Here is a 22,721-nt window from a genome sequence, read left to right on the forward strand (position 1 = left end):
TTAATTGTAATGATAGCAGCGCGATGTGTTTTCTCCTGCATGTGCGTGCTTGTGTGTGCGAATTCTCCTCAGAGGCATCTGTTGCAGGTTTCAGGCACATGTTGTGGGATTAAGGAATTAGCCATTACAAATAACCTCATGCACACACAGACAGAACAGAACACACACCCTTGCCTGCATGCAGTCAAGTACACCACACAACAACCCCCAGACCACTGTACACATCCACACATGTTCCTCCAGTGTTCAGATCTCTCTAAACTCTGCCCCTCTTTCTACTCCGCTCTCCTCTATTGAATCTTGGTGACAGTTGTGTTAAAGAAACGTTATCTTAGCTACCTTAATGTTAGGCTTACATTAGTAAAAGATAAGGTAATAGGACGGGGAATGCCAAGTTGTCAGAGACTCCCTTTTCTCTAAAAAGGAAACACAATAAAGAACACTAAGCTTTCCACTGTTGCCACTGGGTTCAGGTTCTAGCTAATCAACGGTGCACACAGCCGTGACTGTTCTGTTCCAGGGGACTGGAGATGGTGCGAGGGGAGGGGAGTGGAGGGGGTGGACAGGATGAGGGTCCTGCCTGAAAATGGGGGCATGAGGGTGGAAGGAGGGAGAGCGTGCATGTGGTTGCATGACTGAGATGTGTGTGTGTGTGTGTGTGTGTGTGTGTGTGTGTGTGTGTGTGTGTGCGTGTGTGTGTGTGTGTGTGTGTCAGTTAATTCTATGTGTAGATGAACAAATTATGTCAGTGGTACCAAGTCACTTAATAGTGGAGAGTTAAGTGAGTTGTATTTCTGAGGCTGTGCTATAATCACTATCAGATGTCTGGGTGGAGGAGTGGGACAGAGGAGGGAAAGAGAAAGAGACTCTGTGTGTGTGTGTGTGTGTGTGTGTGTGTGTGTGTGTGTGTGTGTGTAAATGAGAGGGAGGAAAGAAAGAATGGAAAGAAGACAGATAGATGGAGAAAGAAAAATGATATGGCTGCTGAATGTGCATGACAAAGAATGCTAATGTGCTTACGATATATGTGCTTTTGTTATGCCAAAAACTTAACTTAAACACACTGAAAACCCGAATAAGTCCGCAGAACACATAACAATGAGGCAATCAGTTGCCACAATGCGTTTGAGTTCATAAACTCAAAACTTGGAGGTTATAAGAGCTTGATTGTTAGTTGTTACACACGCTCTTTATTTATAGTTAAAGCCGACTCATATATTTTCTGTAAATCTAACTCTGAATTTTTATTCACCCCTCTCACTGCAATAATTCAACAGAACTGAATAATTTTACATATAAAACCCATTATTTAATATTCAGTGAAGTTCATATTAATGGAAAATATGAGTATAATAAACAAAAGAGAAAAATCTGGCATTCAAACTTTTTAAGTTGGTAGAATTTCTAAATAAATTCTTTTGAGGATTTAGATTTTAACATTTTTGCACTGGAAAAAAATAGGTGTAGCTTCAACCAGTGCATTTCAGGCTTGAATCTGTTTTTTTTTTTAGCCTATTGTCCAATGTTTATTTTGACACACTCTGTCTGTTCTGTATCCCACCTTTTGAAAAGAAGGATATCTGATCATTTTCCAGTAAATACAGTTTAATACCGTTCATTACTCCGTTGCTGATTGGCGTCTCCGGCGTGAATCTAGAGACTTGTGGGTGGCATGTTTAGTTTAGCTGCATATAAAGGTGTGTTGCAGCAATTGAGTGTGCAGGCTCTACTCGCATTCAGCGAGGCCATGTCCTAATCATTGTCAGATGGTGGACAGAGTCCTTGCGTCTGGAGACATTTACGAGGCCTGCGGCCGCCTGGGGGTGGGAAGGCGGGGGTTGGAAATCTACCCAGCGAGGCTGTCCTTTGTTGTCTGAGAACGTGTGAGATGGAAAATAAGGAGCGAATGATGGAGAATTAGTGGTCAGCCAACAGATTTTATATGACAAACTAATGTTGTGTTGAGGCTCCAGCAATGTTAAAATGTGTTGGATCATTATTTCAGTTTGACATAGGTCAGATTTTGACTTTTTTTGGCTGAGAAAAAACATTTGTTATTGCACTGTCGCCCAAACCTTCACCATTTACACCAACACTTGAGCTGCAAAGATGTGAGTTTTATTTTGGTGTAAAATATTTACCCTGAGTGCAGCAACTGGCAAAAGTAATTCATTTTCAAGACTGTTAATAGTTATGTATAAAGCTGAGGTATGCAGTTATTTTTAGTGTAATCTTTGATTGTGAAGTCTTAATCCCAAAATGTCATTGTTTGACGACCTGGATTGTGACTCTACGTTCAGCTGTCTTTCTCCAGACAGTCAGAGGAAGTAAGTGTCCGTCCTGCTGCTCATAGTTCAGGTATAAAATCCCAGCACACTTTGGGGCGTCTCTCCTGGCTGCTGCAGAGCATCACCTGCCCTGCACTCTGTTTCTCCGCTCTTCTCCGCTTCTATCACAGTTTGTTTTGTGGTCTGAGGCGATTTTGAGACATATTAAGACTTTGTAAAGTTTACAGCATCTGTGTTGTTGCATTACTCTGTGCACAGTGACACAGATTAAAAAAATCAAGAGCTGAAACTTGTTTACCAGCCACTCCTTTCATCTTCTCTCACCAGTGCATGTTGTCACAAATATGTCAGTTAATGTAACAATGTATTTTAAATTTTTCATTGAAATCTTGTCCCTGCACATTTTTCTAACCTTCTTTCTGTTTTATCCTGTTATTATAATGGACAGTGACTGACTAAAAAGAGAAAAGACTACTCCACTTAAAGAATCTCAGATGTCTGAATGGTCTCTGACTGATGATTGGATTCTTTGACTTATACCTAATATAGATAAAAGTTAAATCAAACCATGACCACCCATTTATGTAACCCACTAACTTACCTGCTTCCAGGTGTAAATAGCTTGACTCATGAATGTCATTTGTCATAAGGTTTGATGTAAAAGAGTCCAACAAAAGTCAGGTTAGAGTTTAGAAACATGGTGGCCTTTGGTAGAAAATGAGGATTACACTGTTAGTTTCCTCGATCACTAACTCCTGGTCATTCTTGGCTCATATAGTGGGAATATTTTCCTTTGCCAGTCATGTTATTGCTCTACAATTGTAAATGTTCTGGTGCCAGGAACTTGACTCAGCTGCATATGTTGTTTGACATCTTGTCATTTCACAAACTGGCAAAAGAAGAGATTACTGAGCAATGAGGCACACACTCATAAAACAGCAGAACAATCCATTTCAGCAAAGTTTATATTGTGTTTTAAGATTTAATAAGCTCAGACTGGCACGGACAAATATGAGGGGCTGTGCTGGGTGGACTTAAGCTCGACAGAGGTAGGTGAAGGCTGTCAAATAAAATATAAATGGAATATTCAACGTGCACCTGGTAAAACAATGAATGCTTTAAAAGATTGACTAAAAATAGCCCGTGTTAAAATACCCACACTGTGGAGACATTTCCATACCCTTTATTGTACTTCCAAGAAGTGTGAAGAGTTGCATGTTTGAGTAGATTTATGCATCTCAATGTTATTTACGCTACTCTGTTCTTCTTCGGGTGCCTTTTTTTTCCTGAAACCCTCAACAGTTTACAGTAATCTGCTTACACTGACAAAGTGCACATGATTTATTAAGAAATTTGTTAACTTACTTACTTACTGATGCTGTACATTCTGAAATACAGTAAATTATATTTCAGTGTGTTCTGTTGGTCTTCTTCACATCTTTGTTGGCGCAGATGCTGCTGTGCCATGCAGATCTCCAGAGTAGATTCCAAACCTTTTCCTGACCCTCTGCAAATATATATAATTAAGCAATGAAAACTTGTTTGAGCTGACCCATGGCCAAGGCCTTCTGCTGCAGGAAATTAAGGATAATCTAGAGGCTGTGGGCGCTCTTTGTTGCCACAAGGCGTTCTCAAGGTGAAGTGGCTCTCCTTCAAGATTGGTTTTCATCCTGTATGAATTAGTTTAGCGTGTTTCTGTCCTTACTGTGTCCTTCTCATTACCTCTCTGTGTTGTTTTCAGTATGCTTGTGTGTCTGCTGTCTGATTTTTATTCATCTGTCCATCCATCCATAGCCCCGACAGTCCAAACCATCCACCCCCAAAAGAATTTAACAAGCTCTAATTTCAAAATCTTTGCCATCACAAATTAAGGAATGTAGGCGTAGTTATTTTAATTATCTGACTAAAACAAACACATCAATTACAAAAGAAAAATTTTCTAGTGTCTGGTCAGATGGTAACCTACAGTAAATGATGGAATAGGTGTTGAATTAGCCTGCCAGAAAACAATAGAATAATAAAGTGTGGGCCTGTATGTCTGTAACGGTGTATTGGGTCCATAAATAAAATAAAATTATGGTGCAAGGGGGGGTAATATAAAAGAGAAAAAACTCAGAATTTCCATGATTAAACTGGTAAATTTATGAGAAGTAAAGTCTCAAAAGTCATAAAATTGTGTATAAAAACTCAGATTCTTAAAGATTAAAGTCACAAATTTTCAAGGAAAGAAAACTCTGCTGGATCATCCTCATCACGCCACAGACTCCACGCCTTGCCATGCAGTGGATGACCTAATCAAATTGTACTAATTGAATTTAGCAATAAGAAAATACTTAAGAAGTGATTTAGATGATATTATATCATATTGTGTTCTGTTGCACTACAAATACCCATTTGAATTGCACATAGAAGTTACCAGCAGTATTCTTGCATTTGTCCGTTGTTGTAGTTCCAGATGTACAAAAGCAATGATGTCATCCAAATCAGCCATGTTTTTTCCATTAATTGTTAGCTTTTGTGTCTCTGGAACTACAGTGTACTAAAGTTGTATCAAAACCTCAGGAGATACATTTTTTTCTCATAAATGTGTGTTTTTTCACTTGTGAATTTACCACTTTAATCTCAGAGAATATTCAAGTATTTTTCTGGGAATATTACCCCCCCTCCCTTGGCTCTGTATTTATTTATTTCTTTTACCTACATGACCGTAATACACGGTTATGTATGTCTGATTCTATGGCCTTCCGCATCATTACAGATTTTGCTTTGGTTAAACCAAAATTGTCCCTGACACATCAGATCAATTCATTTTCAAGAAATACATTCAGGGTAAAATAAATAATACTTGCTAGAAGAATTCTTAATCCATAAATGCAACTATCCAGACATAATTATGTGAAATACCATATCAGTTTTATAGATTGCTTCTTCTTATTTAAACATTGTATGTTATAAATACATCAGCCTTTAATATATCTAAACATGTCAGACAAAACACCACTTCCCATAAAACCAACCTGTGCATGCTTTGGACAGGCTGCTGATTTAGATTAATGGCATTTTTAATTCAAATTTGATCAGTTAAAGGATGCGTTTTAAACTTTCACTACACCATATAAACAAATTAATTGGAGTAATGTCTTCCTCTGATTATTGGCTATAATCATATTATTAAGTGCTCATAAACACAACTGCTGTTAAGCTGCCGAGTGATCTCTAGGAAGTGCTGCAAAAAGCAATGTTCACGAGCAAAGAAAAAAATACAGTTTGTTTTGGAGCAGCAGAATTAGATCTTCCTTGTTTCTGTCTGTCTGCTCTTCTCCACATTCTTGGGGATTTAGTCAGACTGGGGTGCAGGTAGGGAGGGCCTCACATATTGGATGTTGGAATAAAGGAGCAGTGATTGGGTCTACTGTGTGGAAGTAATGACTTGAAACCAAAACAGCCAACCCTATAGTTGTCCATTATGAAGGTCCGTATTTAATCTAATGTTCAGTTTTAAAAACACACTCGCACCCACATGGGTAAGATTTTCACATACTTTAGAGACCAACGTCTGACGTAATGTCTGTGGTTAAAATGGGTCCAAAATTCAGAGAACAACATTAGAGGACAACTTGAATTCCCTCAACTCGAGTTGCACGGTTGGAAAACATTTCACTTTCTCACTGATTTGAGACACGAGAGCATGATTCCCCAGAGTTCCTCAGGAGGAGCATGTGATTTAATGCTGGATCCGTCTCGCTCTGGTGTTGAGTCCCTGTTTTTGTTGTTTTTGTGTAATAAAAGAAGAAAGGAGGAGACAAGAAATGGAGAGATAAAAGGATTGTTGTTGGGGTGCTTCAGGTTTCAACTGTTGTGATCTTCTAAAAGTTTAAGTCCATCCATCAGCCTGATTTTGCAAGTAAAGGCTCTGCGTCACAGCTCATTAACCTAACAGGACACCTGTTTAAAATCCAGCAAGTCTAAGAAGAGTATTACCTTTAGTTTTGTCTGAGTATATTTTTATTGTAATAAAAAACAAATGCATCTAAAAGTAAGAAATCTTGCAATATAAGTGCAATCTGTGCAATAACTCACAGTGTAATACTCTATGCAATAATTCAACTTTAGAGTAGATAGGGCATTATTTTCACTGGTATACGTCATATCCTGATTCACATTAGTGTACATAATTCTTCAAATTCTAATTTATTATTTTGGACTTCCTCTTCCATTTTTCCAATATATAGTGTATTTCATGCATTGTAAAAAAAAAAAAAAAAGAAAGAAGAAAACGAAGAAAACGTAAAGCAAACTTCAAAGCAAACTATTATAACAGGTTTTTATCAAGTTTTGCCGACCTATAATGTTGTGTTGAGATCTTTTGTTGAAAAGATTAGTAGATGGTTTAAAAACTTGCCTTGAAATTTTGAGTTTGTTTTTAACTTTTTCATTTTTACAGTGTATGTGTCAGCTACACATTGTAGAATAAGGCACATTTTTACATACTTCTTATGTGTTTATATATTTCTGTTATACTGTTTTGTTATTTTTGATATGTATTATAGTAGAATATAATATTTTTCCCTGGTAATCAAAGTATTTCTGATTCTGGTTCTGAAACAAAACAAGAAAATAACTTCCAGCTAAAAACTTTTCTGTGCTGCGTCACATTTAACCTGGTAAACTACACGGATTGATTTAGCACACAACACATTTCAACCTCGCAATGTTGAGGTGAAAAAAGGTTCCAGAGCGAACAGGCGGAAAAGATTTGGTAATCTGGCAGGTAAATAGATTTGTTCCTTGTCTTAAGTCTCCAGGTACAGCAGGTACATACTGAGGGGTCTATACAGCCAGTAATGAGTCATATCCTTCAAACTGCTGCTCTCTATCTCACACACCTCCTAAAATTCACACCGCAATAACCATCACACATACGCACACAAACACACACACACAGGCGCAGCTCTAACCTGTTCATGACTCCATACTGTATTCACACCTCTGGGGGGGTGTTTTCTGGGGAAACACATCATGCCACTCACCAACGTCAGCGCGTCAATCAAACTTTTGCAAACACAGTCAGTGTTTTCTCGCAGGTGTAGTCAGCGGGGGTGGTCTGCAGATGCTCTGACTGTGACTGACAGGATGCACTTTTGGCGAGTCCTTCTGCGGACTGTCATCACATAGCAGAATAAATACAGATATTTTCAGTAACAACATCTTACAGAGAACTAACAACATAAAGAGAGGATATATGGAAACCGGAGGGACTGGACCTGCGAGCAATGAGGAGTTTGGATTTTTTGAGCTGAGGTTGTATGAGCAGAAAGGTGGGAACTTTGGTCCATACAGCTGATCAAAAATCCCACATTAAATCCCCCAGACAACTTTAAAAAGTCAAAATGCCAGAACTCATGGTGCTGTTTGCTGTGATAACAGGGTGTATGGTAACTGCACCACTGCCTTATCCACTTTTAAAGAATGGATAACGTTATTAAATAAACAGGTTATGAAGTTATGAACAGATTGCTTAAAGAGTGACTGGGAGGGAGGGGTCCTTTCCGTACTCAGCTGCTCAATGTAAAGGCTTACTTACCTGAGCATCATTTGTGTTTGGACCAGTTACCTTATGTTTATGCTGTGTAGACTGTGTTTTGTGCTGGTTGTCTTGCAAGGCTTGAAATTTATTGTTGGACAGTAGACATTTTTTGACTTGTTGGAACAAGAAAAAGACGTGACACACCCTGAAATAAGACGTCATTTATGTAATTGTACTAACGTAATGGTCATTTTATTGCAAATGCCAAATCTTAATAAGAAAGAAAGATCAGGACAGAAAGCTATGAAATAATGATTAAAGTTAAAAAAAAATAAACAGAAAAAATACTAAATAAATACATATCCCACCTTATAAACCAAAAAAGAGATAATGTTTTCAACTCTTCCCCTGTGATGTAACTGACATAATATAATTCAAATATCTTAGTCGACTACTTTGACAAACAGCCATGTTGCCTCGCAGAACATGGGAGATGTTAGTTTGTCTGTGTTATTCTGTTACTTCAGTGAATTCAGACTCACCTTTGAAAACACTGAAGTCGCAAAATGGCACAAACACAGTAACCGTTCGTTCTGCAAAGCAAAATTTTTTTGTTTTTGCCAAAGGAGTCTTAGGTGGCTAAAACACATCGATCCACAGCAATACTTGTCTTATTTTCCTACACTGGTGCTCCTCCTGCTTTTCCAAACTGGGAGCGTGTTGACTGCCATCTACCATAGATAATTCACTGATTATGGATAAGTATCTCATACAGTCCCATTTCAAATAATCTGAACTATCCCTTTGTGTAAGCAAAAGTTACATTTTAAAAAAGTTTGCTTTTTCAGACATAACATCTACCATCTGTGCTGGAAACACAGTATCTATATTGCATCAAAAAGGTTTGAGCAGAGGGTAAAGGTTCAGCTGAGGTCAGGCTACATGCATAATATGCTTGCCTGGATTTTATTGGAGCTGGCAGGAGTTTACCTAAGAGAATTAAAGCTCCCTGTTTTCTGCTGCTGGCGTCGATATTGCCATTGTCTCATAAATAGACCGTGGGAATGTTTTTCATTAAGGAATTAAAAAAAAGATGAGCATCCTTGATGCCGTGTTCCACTTCGCATGACTCTTTGAATTTTGAATTGAACTGCGAGTGTGTGTGTGTGTGTGTGTGTGTGTGTATGTGTACGCAGTGCGATTGCAGTTTGACGTGCAAGTTAAATGAAGCCTGTCTGTGTACGAGCTCTGTTTTCTAGCTGGATAAAACATAGTGTGGTGCTTGTTACAAATGATTAGAGTATCAGTTTGGTTCTCTGCCTCACTGCACTCAGCCTCCCTCCCTCCTCACTGCATCTCTTTCTCTGAAGGTCTTCCTCAACACATTTTAGTCTTGTTGTTGTTGTTGTTATCATATCTGCACTGAACATATTGTACAGAAAGAACACAGCAATCATATAGTGGTAATTGGCTTTTCATCTCAGACTTCCTCTTATCTCTTATTTTTATTTGATTGCTCATAATGTAAAGTGAATAAAGTACATAATCTCCTTTCTAGATTATGATGTATTTTACGTATTTAAACCTGCAGTACCTTCCTTGGGCCACTGAGGGGCAGAGGAAACAAGTTATAAACACAACATATAATGACATATAATCACCTTTTAAATTCATATTGCAAACCTTATCAGCCAACAGTTGCTAATAACAGAGCTGTAACAGCAACATTAACATTCATTTAGAGTGTGTCCTCTTGGTTAATATTACTCCTATATTCACTCTCTTTTAGCTCTGGTTTTGGTCTCTACCAAGTTCAAATGGTTGGCTGTAGTCGCTAACAGTGTCTGTTTGATTCTGAGCTTTGTCTTTGGAAAGAGCAGCTTGCTGTGGTTGAAAACACACTATTGAAGTGGTGACAGTGAAAGAACAGTAAAGTTGTGGGCCGGGTAGCTACACAGTGAGCTGAAGTTTACTACAAAGCTCTGTAAAGCTGGTTCACAAACTAACCCTTTCACATTGTTACTAGGCCAAGGCAATATAGGTTAAAAGTCTGTCACGATAGATATTATCGCTCATGTAGCTTCTGACTAATGACATGTTGTGTGCTCCAAAGCGTGGACGCAGCTAAGGTGATAAAATAAGTTTGCTGTATTACCTGTCTAGGTCAGCACTGTTCAGATAGTTGTCCATCCACCCGTTTCTGTGGTCGGGTTTGCGGTGACAGCAGGTCAAGCAAGATGTCCCTCTACAGCTACGTCTCGTCCACCTCAGCTGGTTCCTTTTGACGCAAAGCAGCAGCGGTGTGCGAGTATCTCAGCCCCACCCTCATTCATGGCACAGACACCAGAGAAAGAAATGTAACCTGCTCGCTGTGTGTTTATAGTCCTGACCTCACACCCTGTGTGCAGTTATTGGGTGGGGGCTACACACCACTGCCCAAAGGTTTATGCTGGAAATCATCCCAAACGCAGCAAAAAAACAGAAAATACAGGCAAAGGTCAGGATCTCTGCAGATACAGACACCTCGACACACTTCTAGTGAGTCTAAATGATGATCGACTATGGGCCTCTTTGGCTGCTCTGAATGTGTCATCATTGCATTGATAAAAATAATAATAACAAATAATATTTTATTTATTTGATTATTTTGATTCAATATTTCAATTTTGATTCAATCTCCTGATTTCCTTAAAATAGTAAGAGTCAAGGTCAAGTGAGGGTGGAAACTTAGTGGAAATTTAGTGGGTATGAAATTTAAAATTAAGTCACTGTTGTTGGGTTGAAAATAGTCAGTCTGTTTCAAATGTCAGGGCTTTTTTGATCCTGGTCCATCTCTTTTTTTTTTTGTGAGTCTGTATAAAATAACTTGTTTCACATGGTGTGCTGCACTGCAGTCTCTCTTCCAGTCTGGCTTTATTTCAGTTTGGATCAATGTTGGTTTAGTTTTTTGATTGGAGTGTGTGTGTTTTTGTGTGTGTGTGTGAGAGGTTCACATCGGAAAGCCTGGACACTGGGCATCGGGCACACAGCCAGGTAGCCATACAAGTTTTAAAATGATTGCTGCTGAGCATTTTTACAATGTGGGTGGGGTGCATGCGTGTGTTCCCATGTGTCTGTGTGTGTGTGTTTGTGTGTGTGAGACCAGCTAACAGAAGTGCCTCAGAGCAGTAATGTGTGAGTGCGCAGGGTAAAAGGCCAGGCTCGCTGAGTGATTGCCGCATTACCCGTAAGTATGAATCAATCTTCTGTTCAGACATTTGGCTATTTACAGACTCACATGAATTTGATCATGTGTTTTCTTTTAATGGTTTTCTAAGATTTACTAAAACCTCTATGGCAGGACTGTTTTACTGGACAACACTGCAGACGGCGGAGGGTGGGTGGCACGTCGGCATTTGGAACAGTCTGAGATTAAAAAAGAAAGAGGTCATGGTGAATTTAATATTGGACAGATATTGATCACATTATTACAAATGCTGTGACTTAGGGTAAGTGTGCATGCGAAAGTGCTGATTTCACGATGGTAGTCAGTGGTCGATGACTATCAGCCGTCAACAATGGACGATCATCAGCCCAACCCTATTAGTCAATTCTGCTGCTTCTCTTGATTTTAGCTTTTTCACACACAGATCTCATTGATTGGTCAGCACCAAACACGCAAAATTAATTTAACAAATTTCATAAATTGCATGTTTCGCTCTTTTTCTTCATTGGGCTTAAAATGTGACATGACAGTGCTGCTGAGATGTCTCAGCCATGTTCTAGCTGTGATTCACGTGAAATATCCCTTTTCATTTTTTTTCCCCCTGACATCCGATCCAGTGATTTTGACCCACATCGGACCAATACCAATACTGAATATCGAATTGGCCCATTGAAATGATACGAGTGATGTTGAGATTTTTATGTGAAAAGACATTAGAGATAGGCTTAATATTTGAGTGAGTAGGAACTGAGTGAAGAAAATACAAGACCATATGAAGAATGATTTTATATTGTTGATTCTTGACTTTACATTAAGCTGCTTTTTATAGTGCAAGCTTGAAATGTATCTATGAGTGCTTGTGTGTGTGTGTGTGTGTGTGTGTGTGTGTGTGTGTGTGTGTGTGTGTGTGTGTGTGTGTGGGTTTATGTTAGAGCCAGACAGATACATCAGTCAGCCAATACTATCAGCTGATATTGGCCTATCATAGCTATATTCACTTATATCGGTATCTGCAGCGTATATGTTTTCCCATATGTACCAATATAATTTGTTTTTCCAGAACAAAATGAAGTTTGTTTTTTAATGCTTTTAGTTTAAAAAAAAGAAAAACTCCATATAAAGTTCAATGTTTTAGTGTCTTGATGTAGTTTTGGACAATTAAGTTTATTGTTAAACTGTTAAATATTCCGTCTCCATTACATCTCAGTTTCTTTACTCCCTGAAAATCCAGAATTGGTCGGGCTCTAGTTTATGTACCCGTGCATTATACTTGTGTGAATCAGCTGACACGCTGCAGTCTGTCAGTCATCAGAATACATCACCGACACGTCTGTGTTCTCAAACACCTTGTTCTAATCTATGCATGGTTTCACACATAACAATAAGTGTGTTACCACAAAAAACATGCAGAGTTTATTAAAACACTGTGAACCACATGAGCATATATTTCTGTCTGTGTGCTTCCACTGTAGGATACTTCTTTTGTGGAGTCACCCTACATGTCAGTGTTTTCAGTGGCTATTGTGAAGCAGAGACAGAAATGACAGTTTGTAGGAACTCGGTGAAAGAAGGGATTTAGGCAGTAATCCGCCTCACTGATCCTTTTTAGAAACAACCAACTGTCTGGCACGCCGCCTGGCTCTCGCCACGACACGCCTGTGTTTGATACCTGAAGGCTGGACTGTAAACTGACACCCACAGTGGCATTTTCTGCGTCCCACATACCTCACTTCAGATGTGGGGTACATTGGAGCCACTTCCTTCAGTTGGTGAAACGGCTGGTTGTTGGCTTGCTGCTGAGCTGATTACCACAGGGTTGATGAATGCTTTAGCCATGAGTTTTTTTGTATTAATGTTGAATTTGTGGGTTTAATCTTTTAGTGCTACATTTGCAAGTCCCGAAGTGTCATAATGTTATGGGTTATTTTGCCCTTCATGGCTCAAGTCAGGTCAAAGACCTGACCATTTAGTTTTTGCATTTCTTTCTTTTTTTTTTTTAATTTTTTTATGGTATAAATAAGTAAACTTCTCCATCAGACTGGAGTCTAGTAGGTGTCATCTGTCTAGCTTATCCATGCATTTTAAATTATCTGTGTGCTGATCAGTGCTAGTTCAACAACTAAACAAAAGTGCTCTGTCTGAAAAGCTAAGCAGTTGCCAAAAAGACGAGTCTGAGTAATTAAATCTTGCGCTATAAATCTTCCAGTCTTCTTGAAGTCAAGTCTGGGCCTGGGTTACAGTATATTTTCATATTCTCATAGATGTAATGATGGTTCTCATTCATTATCTTTCATCTATCTGCAAACAAAGTCAAGTTTATATTTTTAAATGTATATTTGATTTAATTTTATTCTGGATAAATCTTGTGCCCTGTCATGTCTATTAAAGCATGGAGTATTTTGGTCCTCTGGGCTCACTGTAAAAACCAATACATGAATTTAGTTAGTTAATGTAAATATACATATTTTGTTTATGGATGAGAGCGGCCATATGACCACCACATTTTGCATGAAAACAAGCAAGTAAATGACATGTGTGCCCATTGTACCTGTAGATGAAAGTGAATCAGAAAAAAAGTCTAAAGTCTTAATTAAACATATGCTTAAAAGCATTTCAAGTTCATGTTATTCTAAATTTTAGCAAGACATATTGGTTGGTTTATATATTCGTTACAATAAAAGAAAACGTCCATACCATAAAACACGTGCTATTAGAATAAAGCTGGGTTCAGTGGTGCCAGAACAGTAAAATAGTGTCTGAATAATATATTTCAGAAATCTGTCACTGTTCTTTATTATATTAAGACTCTTTTACATCATTTGTCAGATAATAGAGACATACTGACAAGACCTTTATGTCTTAAATTTTTTTGTCTTTTCAAATTCAGTCAATTTAAATTAAGTTAAATTCGATTTAAAGTATGAAGGCAGCCCAGGCACTAACTTAAGTTAAAACTAATAGTTTATTTTCACAGTGCTGTATTGTACTGGAGTCAAGTATTACTCTAGACTTTTTAACTGACAGCTAATGCTGCCAGTTAAAAAAGTTCACATGACATGTCATTTTCTTTGTCAGGAACTGAATGGCACCTTTATTTGAGTAAATGTAGTCATTTTAATTTCTTTTTCCACTGGTTGTGGTTTGAGAGATGTATTAAAGTTTGTAGAGCTTTGATTTATGTACAATCTGGCCATTTTAACACCTAATGTGAATTGACCTCTTTGTCTAATGGTTGCTCTGACTATGGGGGATAACGCATGCAGCAAAGGCCACAGACAGACACACAGAACAGAGACACACACACCCATACCGCCTACTCACACATACATACGGCTGGAGTGGTTTATTGGGTGGCAATAAAACGAAACGTTGTGTGAAATGAATCCAGTGTGACTTACAGTGTTTTGGAGGCTGTGTTTTCTTAGAGATGAAGAAATGGACCCGCCCAGAGTGTCATGTTTATATAAAGAATTTTTATTTGAGTTTAATTTTCCAACTCTACAGGTGGGAATCTGTACGACGTGACCTTCCAATCTCAAGATCTAATAAAATGCACAATCCTTGGCATACAACCTGTGTGACCAGAAAACACAATGTTTTAAAGTCTGTGTATAAGCCTCTTTTGTATGACTCAATTTATGTTTCATTTAACTTGATACATCAAATAAAATAAAGGCAAACACATGGTCTGTGGAAACTGCTCTGAATAAAGAAAAGCTGACTCTGATTTATACGCATTTTGAGAAACATGTTTATTTGATGCCATGGATACCACAATAGAAGTCCCCGCTGTAAGTTAATAACATAACAGGTGTACACAGGAACTTAATCTCCAGTATGCAGTCTGCCCTCTGGGAACGGCTGCTCTGTTTTTGTATTAAATTCTTTGTTTAACCACCTTAAATCCATGTCACTGTTTTTTACATCAACCATACCCCAGTTATCTCTGCTTTTTATAAGGAGGCCTCTGTATTTTCTGACTGTGTGCTTGTATGTTTGCACGCAGGAAGTGCAGAGCTGTGTGGCCAGCCCCTCCTGCGAGAGTGAACCTCAGCTTACATCAAACCTCATTCACAGGTAAGAGCAAAATTAATCAATGAGTCAAACACATCAGATGCTCTATTTCCATGTATTATCACAGAGTGCCAGGGTCATGATATCACTTTTTCTCACGTGACCTATTCCTAAAATACTGTAAGAATGCTGTGGATAATTGTCATCGTCAAATAGTGTATGTTTTGTTTTAGATGCCACTAATCTACCACGTTGTACATATAACTGCCCTAAAGCAATATCACATGAGAGGGAGTGCTGTTGTACTGAATATCAGCACAGCTGGTCATCGGCACAACAAATCTACAAGCGCAATTTGTTAAACACTAACTGCACACTAATGTTAGCTTGCTAGTTACTTTGTGTATGTCAACATATTATTGCAGAAGAGTTCAGTTTAGTTGTCAGGATGGATACATAAGGCTGGATCCTTAATGGTCCGAATGTTACAGGATTTTATGATTAAAATGTCAAAGGCTAAACTACAAATAAATCTATCCTGAATGCCTCTTGTCCAATCAAATTACTTGGCTGGAACTAACTGACTTTGGTACATTTATATAATCTATTGCCATTATCACAATATTATCTATAATACCTTGTGTCCACTTGTGTTTATATGTACCAACCACTAAGTAAGCACAAGTGAGTGGGATGATATTAATTAAATATTCAACATTAGACCAGAACTATTGAAGTTGTGTATTGAAGTTTGCACACAAATCAGTAAAACTGCTGAAGCATATGGAGGGGATGTGATAAAATACCAGTAATGCAGTAGTCCCACAAACTGAGGAATGTCATACCCTCATCGAGAGAAGAACGAAGTGCTGGGACTACCCAACTTCTTTCTCTGCAAATACTTCATTTTGCAGCCAGCCAGGCAAACCAAAATAGCCCACAGTGAGCAGCTCCAGTATATCCCCCCAAGGAGGAGGGCGGCAGTGAAGGGAGTCAGTCTCACGTTGCGCGTTTCTCCGAAATCCAAACTTGCCAAGAGTAACATAAAGACAGTGACACCATATCCTTCATAAATTACCGTATATTTGACTTGTCCTAAAATATTTGACTTGGGCTGTAATAACTTACTTGAAGGCAACATGATCAGTGGTATTTTGTATATTTTTACCTTTCTTTCTAGCACATTATTACATGAGAAACACTCCTTTATATCTTATGTATCATACATTCATGTACTTTTCATTTGTTTACATCTTTTGAGAATTTGGAGAGAAACATCGAGTTGTGAGCGCTGCCTGTTTGCAAACATAATATGGTTCCTTTGGGACAGCAGTCTGTAACCTTAGCCACCACTAACATGAGGGATTTGGCCTCATTTGCCAAGAGGAAAGTTATTAGTATCTGTGGGCATTTTATTGCCAGCTGCATGGACAAATACAACAATTAAGGAGGTTTGGAACGTATGAAAGCACCATGGATTGAAGCAGGCATATTCAGCAATTGAATGCATATTTGATGCATCATCACTTGCTTTACATGAAACCAAATACCTGGTCTCTGTGCTTTGAGAACCTGAAACCTGGTTCTTAAAGCACAGAGACACATGGATTTAATGCTTAAACATCCAGCCACCGTTCTTTAAACAGAATATCCAGTGGTTTATGATTTATATACTTATGATCTGCTGATAAAATATTAGCTTTTTTCATTTATTAGAATTGTTGCAAATCAATACAAGGTACCCTCTCATACTAATGTCTCACATAACATGGTGCCACAGGAGGGAGTTGAAGTGCACAACAAAGTGATAGAAGTCCTGGCAATGTGTAGCAGTAAAGACTGTCCACAGCACATCTGTATGTGCGGATTCTCCACCACAGTTTGTTCTTTCAAGTACGCTGGGCCGTTCAGTAAGGGGAGACAGGTGCTGGTAACTGCACATTTGCATATGGATGCTCTAAATGAGGACCACTCTTCAGGCAGCAGTCTGGAATATTTTGAACAGATGGCACTTGTTCAGCAGAGTGAGGTGAAGGAGAGGTACACATTTGTTTGTAACTGGTGCTTTAAAAAGTATGTTTATCCGGGATGCCTGTCACACTCAGTGGGATGCCGTCATTGTTTTTGATTTACATGCAGTTTTTTGAAACGAGAATACAAATGAACACAAAGCTAATGACTTTATCACACCAACAACACTTACTAATGCATCAACTGCAAAAACCTGTTATCAAAATCCTTTAGACAGTATGGTAGAAAGTAGGGGTTGACCAATGTGTTTTTCAGGTACAAATACCAATAGCGATTTTTGTTATCATAGCCAATATTTGTAACGAATATATAAACCAACCAATATGTCTTGCTAAAATTTAGAATAACATGAACTCCAACACTAAACGCTGTTGAAATGCTTTTAAGCATATGTTTAATTAAGATAAAACTCTGCAACATTATTTTAAAACAAAAAATGCTGCTGGAAGCTCCCTGCATTTTTAAGTTAACGTTAAAGTAAATAAAAAGACAAAGGCAGCTGCATTCAAGATTCAAGAACTTTATCGTAATTGTGCAGACACAACAAAATTGCAGTTGTGTTATCCTCAAATTGTGCTTGTATTCACACATATTTAGATATTTAAGATTCACACTTATTTACAAAATAAGCAATATAGAGTATAATAAATTAAAAAATATATTATTGACACTGAAAATATAGTTAAATACCTTGGCAAAAAATAATATAAGCAATATGAAAATACAACACTCGTAGTTCAAAGAGTGCAAGTAGTGAGGTGCAAAAGTTTTCAGCAGCCAATAAAATATAAGGGCCTGTGTGGCAGATATGGAGTGATGGTCTGTTTCATTCAGTGTCACATTTTTAGATTATTTTACCTCATCAGCAATCAGATAAAAAAAAATAATTATAATAATAATTTCTTGTGGTAAATGCGGTAAGTGATAAGTGGGTGATGCCTATAAGATATCATAACAATAATGTAATTTCTCAATGCAGTTTAGAATTTGACCTATTCAATGAAAATTATTTTAGGTGGTATATCATCAACACTCTTTAGTTTGGTGACCTGCCCTGACTCCCCGGTTGTTGCTGTGTGTGTGCGGTGTCTGTATTAAACAGCAGCCTGGAACCTTTAAGTGGGAGACACATGTTTCAGCAGGGCCATTACTGCTGAAACATGAGAATGTGTTTTCACGTGCACACATATACACCCGCACACGCACACACTCGCAGTGAAGTGCACATATGAACCCTTGAGCGCACACACAGGTGTGCTGGCAACAGCATCTTTCAGCATGACAGGGCTCTACCCCGAGGTACACGCTGCAGAGTGGAGAAGCTGTGTGAGTGTATGGGTGTGTGTATAAGTGTGTGAGTACAAATGAAGAGGGAAGTAGGTATTGGCGAGGTCACGAACTTCTGAATGGGGGAAAAAGAAGCGTCCTTGTGCTTTTCCATTACATCTCGCTCCAAAGACTTCTGTTGTGCGTTTGTTGTAGATACCAACCAGATCGTGCATAAATCTTCTCTTCGGTGGATAAATGCTCTTATTCTTATTATTTCTTCTGAGAGACATTATAAAATAGGCCACTGCAGACTTTGGCTTTATCAGTGTCGGGCTTTCCAGTGCATGAAGCATATTGGCATTTGAGTGGCTGTTAGGATGGTGAGTTAAGAGGAGGTGCAGAAGTCTAGCTTTTTTCCCAGACTCCTTGAATTATATTACACTGTAAAAATAAAAATGTGTTTTAACTTTAAAGTCAGGGTCAACTTAGGCTTTGGGTAATTGTATAATGATTTAGCTCAATATTAATTCAGAAAACATATTCAACAAGGTTTACATATTAAATTAAACCAGTAACATTTCAGTCAGACTGACAAACATGGCAAACAAATATGATTTCTATTTCCACAAACAGCTTAAATTTATGAATTTTTAACTATAGGGTGTTAGGGACTGAATTCAGTGTGAATTATTATGAAAAAAATACTTCCTAATTTGTTGATCATTTTTCTTTAGAAACATAATTTAATGGGTTGATTGAACTCTGTACAGCACATTCATTCAATTTAGAAGAACTTGTGTTTGTAAGTTTTGAAGTGTTCTGAAAACAGTTACTAGAAATATCAAGTTTAATTAACTTAAATCAAAACTTGTATATTTCTGGAGAGATAATGAGAAAAGACTTGTTGATTCCACTAAATCTTTTACAGTGTATGCTGAACAGTTATTATGGAATTTTTGCCCCAAAAATAAACTGCCTGCCCGAGCAGCAGCTGACATTTAAGACTGTGGCCTTCAAATTATCTACACGATAACTAGAAAGGATTTTAATAAATAAATTTGAAGTGACACAACGGGTAATATCCATGCATGATATTAGCTTTTGAATAGATTCACATACAACCGTAGAACAACTCAAAAACAACACTCGATTAGATTAGATTAGAGGAGATGTTGCTTTTCCCCAAGGGGGCGCCATTCTTACAGTTTTCTGCCATCTGTTGCAATCAGATAACCATCAAAAGACAATTAAAGTAAAAAGTTCAGAAGAATTCTTTTTCACGTTGATGTTATGGTCGCCAGGTTTAGTGTTTCAGTGTGCTTTTTCCTCTCCACACTTTGTAGTCTGTTAAAACCAGTGAAAGTTTATTGAAGTCAAGCTTTTAGAGAGCTTCAAGCATGCAGTAAATACATTATATGGTTCCGCTCAGTTGCTCAAGCCAAGGTTTTATCAGACAGATCTCAAGTGCCGCTCACTCGTCGCCGTGTGTGAGCTGCCGCTGTGATGGCGCTTTTTCTGCGAGCACAGTTGCTCCCGCCGCCACTCATTTTCTTCCTCTCCTTGTCTGTTTTTCACTTTGTCTCTATGTCCCTCATACACAAAACAGCTGCCCATATGCCTCAGCAGCCCACCAGCCTTCAGCAGCAGCAGCAGAAAGTACTTAGTGGTCTAAAATAGGGAGCAGTGGGTTTTGTCATAATCCCTGTTTGGGCTAGAACAGACTCCTAAATAAACTGCTGCAACGGGACACCACTGTTTACCCGCCGTGAGAGGATTGTATTCAAAGTGTAGCGATGTTGTCTCTGTGGTCAGTCAGCTGTGATGAACCAAAACAGAAAGGACACTGGCATGTGTCCTGCAGCAACAACAGTTAGAGGGAAACACGCAAAAGTTTTCACAAAATTATGAGTAAGATTTTTGTCAGTGTTTTGAACAACTTGCAGTCCAAAATAAGACCTGATGTGAAAACAAACTAATTACTTCCAAACCTCCACTGCCATAAGATGTCGGTACAGAGGAGAGCTGTCGGCCTGAGTGCAAAATATATCTCTGAATAACTAATGTTTTTATTTAATGATGAGGAGAGAAACAAGACAACACTGTCATATGTTTGTGATGAGCTAATGTGGGACATTTGCAGATTGTTATAAATTAAAGTTATAATATAATGAAGTTGCTGCTTTATTTGGGCTTTACTCTCGCAGGATTTATTTGTAAAGGCCTTACTGAAAGCTTGATCTAATGGCTTAAAAGAGACTTACACTGATTTAACATTGCACTCCAATAACATTGTTGTACTCAGGATAGAGAGTAAAAAAAAAGTATTAAAATTGTTGCAGCAGAACAGGAGATATATCCCAAAACCTGAAAATGAGTTAACATTTTAGCACCTCCTCTTTTGTATCAAAGTCAATGGGTTTTTGGTTAAATGCTGCTAACCTCTGTATTTTCAAAAAAGCATTATTTTCCCTGAAGCAGACTAGTGAAACATTTTTGGAAATTTACTGATTCTTGCATAGAGTTAGATAAAGAGATTGACATTACTCTCGTTACTGTCTGTTAAATGTGAAGCTGCAGCCAGGAGAAGGTCAGTTTAGCTCACCATGAAGACTAAGACTAAGAAAGGAGGACAATCAGCCAACATATGCACAGTACACAGCTCTATACTCCAATTCTGATATAATATAGACTTGACATAATAAAAAATTGATACCCTCATTTTTGCAGAGACTGAAAATGACATTTACATTAAGAGTAAAGAGAAAAAAAGAACAGTGGTAAAAATCCATTATTGGCCTACCAAGCGCACAAGTTCATGGCACATGTCCGTCTCCATCTTCTCAGCGTGCATACACACATTGCATGTGCACACATGTCAACATTTAGGGGTGAAACACACACACACACAGACACACACACACACGCACACAGTGACCTTGAGGGTGTTAGCGGTGTTGACGTTTGTTTGGACGGTGTTTCAATTCCTCAGACTGCTACGAGGTCACATGGCTTGACATCAAAGAAAAGAATTTCTTCCTGGGCGACTCTGAGAGCTCCGCTGTTTATTCTACAAGTCTGACTGTCTCGCTGTCTGTGTTTCTGTCTGTCTGTCTGTCTGTGGGGGTGACTGCCGCCATGCCTGCCTCATTTGTCTGACTACCTGTGTCTCTTTGTTTGTCTCTTTGTACACTTTTTTTGTGACTCAAACTTCCTGTTACCTTATTTCTTGGTCTCAGTCACTATTTCTTTCTTTTTCATCACCTCATTGGAAAAATTATTTTTTTATTGAACTTTGGCAATAAAACAATCACTCTGTGTGCTATCACTGTAGAGAAAGATTAACTGTGGGCTACAGTGGAAAAGTATTTCGTTGCCATGTACATTATGTCGTCAGCCCCCTGCCTGTTAATGTGGAGTGACTGGATTTGGCCAATTCTTGGGAGCTTTTTCACTTGAATGCCATTTAGCGAAAATTGCTGACTGCTCCATTTCCCTCCATTTTAAACAGATACTGATTTGCTAAGCAGCATTTCTTTCAACCGCAGCCAGTGGAGATGTTGTTGAGAAAACATAGTTGTGTCTTTGTGGTTTGGAGTGTTTTCCACCTGTCTCTATAACTCATTGTGTTCATCTTTACACTACAAGTTGGGACTAGATGAAGTGATATGTTAGTTACTTCCTGGCAACAGATACAGTTTTAAAAATTAAAAACAAAACCTACAAAAGGAGGTGGGAGGAAGAACAATAGGGCGTGTTAAATTAAAGGGATGGTTTGCCACCAGACAGCGTTTCTGGCAGGCAAGTCCTGTAATATAAACTTTCTCCAAACTAAGTCCATAGGCAAATTAATTTTACCTTGCAGAACACAGGAGATGCTCATCTACTGTTGTGTGACATCACTGAAACAGAATTAGCCCTTATACCCACAGAAGTCACACAATACCACAAACAAACTAACAGACTGAGGCAGCAGTAGACCAGCAACACTGTGTTCTTAAGGTAAAAGTACTGATTTCACCTGAAGAATTTGGATCATTTGAAGATAGTGACATTTGGCTTATATAATGGTGGTGCCCCATCAGAAAACGCTGCCTGACAGCAAAGGAAAGTGATGAAAGTATTCTAAATATAGCATACACTTAAATTGATAAAGATTTTTCTTAGGTGGTTCTTTAAGTATCTAAATTGTTGTGCACCTCATACAGCCCCACTTCAAATAATCCGAACTGTCCCTTTAATAGAATAAATTTCTCCGTCTTCTCGCAGTGTTGGAAGCACCAAGCTGTGTCTTCACTGCAGATTAATTCATATGGATGTGTGACTGTGAGCTTTTCCCCCCAGGGATGTGTTTTGTTTTGATGTCCTCCACTGCAGCCAGATGAATGGC

The 22,721-nt window shown here is 38.4% G+C and overlaps 1 protein-coding gene across 1 annotated transcript in view; it reads left to right on the top strand.

Annotated features, from left to right (window-relative positions):
• Nucleotides 1-22,721, top strand: part of bmpr1ba (bone morphogenetic protein receptor, type IBa) — a 95,829-nt gene that overhangs the window by 13,956 nt on the left and 59,152 nt on the right. Inside the window, exon 2 of the mRNA XM_084728794.1 lies at nt 15,027-15,097. The gene's annotated coding sequence lies outside the window, so the exon portion shown is untranslated. The remainder of the gene's footprint in view (nt 1-15,026; nt 15,098-22,721) is intronic.

The sequence above is a fragment of the Lutjanus erythropterus genome, chromosome 10 (assembly GCF_056507025.1).
Source record: "Lutjanus erythropterus isolate fLutEry1 chromosome 10, fLutEry1.hap2, whole genome shotgun sequence".
Classification (NCBI taxonomy): domain Eukaryota; kingdom Metazoa; phylum Chordata; class Actinopteri; order Lutjaniformes; family Lutjanidae; genus Lutjanus; species Lutjanus erythropterus.